Raw genomic sequence first — 6000 nt, 5'->3', positions numbered from 1 at the left:
AATTTGCTGTCCCCTCAAAATAACTCAACACACAGCCATTAATGTCTAAACCGCTGGCAACAAAAGTGAGTACACCCCTAAGTGAAAATGTCCAAACTGGGCCCAAAGTGTCAATATTTTGTGTGGCCACCATTATTTTCCAGCACTGCCTTAACCCTCGTGGACATAGAGTTCACCAGAGCTTCACAGGTTGCCACTGGAGTCCTCTTCCACTCCTCCATGACGACATCACTGAGCTGGTGGATGTTGGAGACCTTGCACTCCTTGACTTTTTGTTTGAGGGTGCCCAGCAGTTGCTCAATAGGGTTTAGGTCTGGAGACCTGCTTGGCCAGTCCACCACCTTTCCCGCAACTTCTTTAGCAAGGCAGTGGTCATCTTGGAGGTGTGTTTGGGGTCGTTATCATGTTGGAATAGTGCCCTGTGGCCCAGTCTCCGCTTCAGTATGTCACAGTACATGTTGGCATTCATGGTTCCCTCAATGAACTGTAGCTCCCCAGTGCCGGCAGCGCTCATCCAGCCCCAGACCATAACACTCCCACCACCATGCTTGACTGTAGGAAAGACACACTCGTCTTTGTACTCACCTGATTGCCACCACACGCTTGGCACCATCTGAACCAAATAATTTATCTTGGTCTCATCAGACCACAGGACATGGTTCCAGTAATCCATGTCCTTAGTCTGCTTGCCTTCAGCAAACTGTTTGCAGGCTTTCTTGTGCTTCATAGAGGAGGCTGCCTTCTGGGACGACAACCATGCAGATCAGTTTGATGCATATGGTCTGAGAAATGACAGGCTGACCCCCCACCCCTTCAACCTCTGCAGCAATGCTGGCAGCACTCATACGTCTATTTCCCAAAGACAACCTCAGGATATGACGTTGAGCACATGCACTCAACCTCTTTGGTCGATCATGGCGAGGCCTGTGCTGTTAAACCACTGTATGGTCTTGGCCACGGTGCTGCAACTCAGTTTCAGGGTCTTGGCAATCTTCTTATAGCCTAGGCCATCTTTATGTAGAGCAACAATTCTTTTTTTCAGATCCTTTAGAGAGTTCTTTGCCATGAGGTGCATTGTTAAACTTCCAGTGACCAGGATGAGAGAGTGAGAGCGATAACACCAAATTTAACACACCTGCTCCCCATTCACACCTGAGACCTTGTAACACTAATGAGTCACATGACACCGGGGAGGGAAAATTGTTAATTGATCCCAATTTGGACATTTTCACTTAGGGGTGCACTCACTTTTCTTGCCAGCGGTTTAGACATTAATGGCTGTGTGTTGAGTTATTTTGAGGGGACAGCTGATTTACGCTGTTATACTAGCTGTACACTCGCTACTTTACATTGTAGCAAAGTGTCATTTCTTCAGTGTTGTCACATGAAAAGACATAATAAAATATTTACAAAAATGTGAGGGGTATACTTGTGAGATACTGTATATACACACAATTCATATGTGTTTATTGATGATTCATATGTGTGTAGCAAAGTCCTGAGCTGACATCCTTCTGTGTAGAGTGAGTTGCAAGAGCACCGTGTATCCATTCAGACAAGGAGACCTGGCCCCGCCCCCTCTCTCCCCTGATTGGCTGACTGACTTTGTTAGCCGTGGGAGCCAATAGCGCCACTGCTCTGTCTCAGCCAATCAGGAGGAGTGTACTGGATGGCTGAGGGGATCGTGAACATTGCTGGAGAGAGAAGGAGCTCAGGTAAGTAATTGGGGGGAGCTGCTACACATAGAAGGTTTTTTTTATCTTTATGCATTAAGATAAAAAAACCTTCTGCCTTTACAACTCCTTTAAGGCCAGGGCACCCTTAAGTAGATGCAATGATAATTGGCAGACTCCGAGACTTCTATAGGGAGACAGTTGTACAGGTGAAGGCCTCCAGCCAGACACCACTTCTGTATAGGTAGGACTGCTGTCTCCTATGGCAACAGTCTTGTAGCAGTTACTAACAATAGTGTATTCAACTATTGGTAACACAAACAGTTCTGTGCTCACACTCACTGTGGATCTTCACTTACAAACTCCCAGTCTATCACTAGACTTCAGATCCAATATCCACTGAGCTCTTCCACTTTTAGCACTCAGTATCTTCCTCAAGCGTCACCCCCGCTTCCCTGCTGGGTCCCTGGCTTGATGCTCTTCAAGCGTCACCCCTGCTGACCCGCTAGGTCCCTGGCTTGGCACCCGCTCATGCTCTGCAAGCATCACCTACTGTCCCGCTGGATCCCTGGCTTGGCACTCACTGAAGTTTACCCACTTCTTCACTGTCCTCAGCTGGTGAGAAGACTGCTCTGGTCTCCGGTAACAAGGTGGATGGCCCCTTAGTGGCGACAGCTTCCCCTTCTACCTCCGACCCCAGCTGGTTCCCCGTCCAGCTGAACCGCTACTTCTGGTTGGACTGCAAGCCAGCATTCCCAACCCTATGCTGCTCTCCTGCTTCTGAATAGTTCCTCAGACAGCCTACCAGCCAGATGTCCCCCTGGGATAGGCCTCAGGCTTCCAGCCTAGCAGCCTGGGGAAGTACAACACATGTCCACCCAGACAGCCATCCAGGTGGCACAGAACACAGGTCATCTGACTCCACCTCAATAAATAGGCTCTCCCAGCAGGCCAAAGGACCTAAGAACATCCCTGCCCATTGGCTGGGACACCCTATTCATTCATGTCTGAGCTTTCAAAGCCCCTGTCTTATCTAATGTCACTACTAGCATAGTGCCACCTAGCGACAGAAGAGAAAAGGTGCAACAAGTCCAGATTTAGAGAGGAATCAATTGATATCCTAACAATTGGCCAAGGCAACTATAGCCTGGCAACTAAATTTGATAGCAACCCTGCCTAAACATGAGGGTGCTACATGTGTTTGGGGATTGGTCATTTTATATTAAGCATTAGCACCCTTTTATATTTTGACATATGAACCTACTCTATGAAAAAGACTTGCTGTAAAACAAAAGCCTCAGACACATAAGGTGTTCACTTCAGCTGTGTTTTAGAATCTGACACTTATTTTTCTGTCTAGTCCCCATTTTTTTGCAGATTTTAAATAGCCATGTTCGCCTACAGTATGTGCTGCTGAGAAAGGGAACCTGTTGGTTTGTGCTACTTGGGTAACCTACAGGTTCAATTTAAATAGAATTGGACTAAAGCCTCATACACACGATCAGATTTTCTGATGATTTTTCATTTGTTTTTTGTTGCATGTTGGTCTCATAACAAAAGTGAAGAGGTTACTCCACATAGGAAAATTTTCATAAGACAGAATACAACTTCAGAAGTGAAGTAATACCGTATATACTCCTAGTATAAGTCGAGTTTTTCAGCACATTTTTTTTGTGCTGAAAGTGCCCCCCTCAACTTATACTCGAGTCAAGCACTTTTCTGCAGCAAAAAATTTCATTTTCCGAACCGAATTTGGGGCCCCATATCTCAGGGCCACTTGGTGCTAGGAACCCCAAATTTGGTTTGCAAACCCAGTGGAACTGGTACCACAACATATCCAATGCTGGGGTTCTTAGCTCCAAGTGGTTCCAAATTCGGTTCGTAAAATGTCATTCTCTGCTGCAGGAAAGTGCTTGACATTTTCTGAACCGATTTTGGGGCCCCGTATCTCATGGCCACTTGGTGCTAGGAACCTCAAATTTGGTGTGCAAACCCAGTGGAACTGGTACCATAACATATCCAAAGCTTGGCCCCTGAGATACGGGGCCCCAATTCCGGCTCGGAAAATGTCATTTTCTGCTGCAGAAAAGTGCTTGACATTTTCTAAACCGATTTTTGGGGCCCCGTATCTCGGGGCCACTTAATGTTAAAAACCACAGCTTTGGCTATTTTATGGTGCTAGTTCCACTGGGTTTTCACACCAAATTTGGGGTTAGTAGCACTAAGTGGCCCCGAGATACGGGGCCCCAAATTCAGTCAACTGTGTCCATCTGCAGCAATGTCATTTCGGGATCCTTTGGGTTCAGAGACCCCAAATTTTGGCTGCAGCTAGGGTGCATCTAGAAACCCTTAACTACCGAGTTTGAAGTTCGGCTGACCTATGGCTGCAAATGGGCACAGTGAGGCATGCAAATGGGCATTGTTGACCCTCTTTTCCACTTACAGTAGCTGTGCATTTCTCACCCTCGTCTTATACTCGGGTCAATACGTTTTTCCAATATTTTTTTTTTTTGTGGTAAATTAGGGCCTCGACTTATACTCGAGTATATATGGTATGTTGAATTATTTTATATGCATTTGATTGTTTCCGAGCATGCGTAGTCTTGCTCTTACAATTTTTTTCCGGACAAACTGTACTGATTAAACAAAAATCAGACATTGTGTTCACATACAATTAAAATCTCATAGCCTGCACATTCAGTTTTTGTCATATGAAAATTCAGAATTGGCTGTCGCGAGCACCATATTAACGATCTGAAAATTGACAAATTTAACGTCTGGTCTTCTTATCTTGTGTACGGGCCTTAAAGCGGAGTTCCACCCAAAAGTGGAACTTCCGCTCATTTGTCTCCTCTCTCCCTCCGATGCCACAATTGGCACTTTTGGGGGGGGGGGGGGGGGGGGGGATACCTGTTCCCACTTCTGGGAGTCCGCACCGTGGCCCATGACATCACTGCAGGGCTCCCTCCTCCTATACCTGTCGCAGGACCAGTAGGAGAGAGGAGCGGGGCATTGAGCATGCGCAGTAGGGTTCCCGGCGTGAAGCCCTAAGGCTACACTGTCATGTACCCTTACCCGCAATGGCGGCGGCAGCACCCGACAGCTGATGGAAACATCAACTGCGGTGCCGACATTGCTGAACTACAGGACAGGTATGTGTCCTATTGTTAAAAGCCAGCAACTGCTGGCTTTTAAATTTTTTTTTTTTTTTTTTTTTTTTTTTTGGCGGATCTCTGCTTTAAGTACTGAATAAGGAGTTGGATCTCAAAAGCATTATGTACTTTTATCAGGGCTGGATTTCTGACTAGGACACTTAGGCTGTGGCATTGGGCACCATGTACATTATCAGTGTTTCTCAACCTTTTTTCCAGTTAGGGTGCCCTTGAAAAGTATTTTGTGCATTTTGCCCAATCTCAACTGCTCCCCCCTTTAGCTGCAGAGGCAGCAGCAAGGGTGGTATCCATTGCTGTGGCTGTATACCACCAGGTGAATGGGGCCACGCTATAACCTCCCTGCAACTGTGTGCATTGCCCAGGGTTGCAGCACAGTGATGCTGCATTTAGGGGTTAAAATGTGTGTAGAGAGGGGCGATGTTGCCTCTTTACCACCTCTCAAATGCCTCTGAAAAGCGATCCTAGCAGCTAGGATTGCTTTTCTGATGAGAAGCGGCCCTTGCCGTTATGAACCAGCCCTAAAAAAGCAGTTATGCTCGTACGAGATTGGGGGTTAAGTTTAACCATTTCAGCCCCGGAAGGATTTACCCACTTCCTGACCAGGCCATTTTTTGTGATACGGCACTGCATCGCTTTAACTGACAATTGCGCGGTCATGTGACTTTGTACCCAAACCAAATTGATGTCCTTTTTTTTCTCACAAATAGAGATTTCTTTTGGTGGTATTTGGTCACCTCTGGTTTTTATTTTTTGCGCTACAAACAAAAAAGAGCGACAATTTTGAAAAAAAGAAAAAATATTTTTTAACTTTTTGCTATAATATCCAAAAAAATAAAAATTTCTTCATCAGTTTAGACCAATATATATTCTAAATATTTTTGGTAAAAAAAAACCTGCAATAAGCGTATAATGATTGGTTTGCACAAAAGTTATAGCGTCTACAAAATAGGGAATATATTTATGGCTTTATTTATTTATTTTTGCCAGTGATCAGTGGCAGTGATGGCAGTGATCAGCGATTTTTAGCTGGACTGCGACATTGCAGTGGAAAGATTGAACATTATTGACACTTTTTGGGACCGTTGACATTTATACAGTGATCAGAGCTAAAAATAGCCCCCAATTACTGTATAAATGGCAGGGAAGGGGTTAAC

Source organism: Aquarana catesbeiana, linkage group LG08 (assembly GCF_042186555.1).
Source record: "Aquarana catesbeiana isolate 2022-GZ linkage group LG08, ASM4218655v1, whole genome shotgun sequence".
NCBI lineage: Eukaryota > Metazoa > Chordata > Amphibia > Anura > Ranidae > Aquarana > Aquarana catesbeiana.
Note: the sequence above shows the minus strand (reverse complement) of the source record.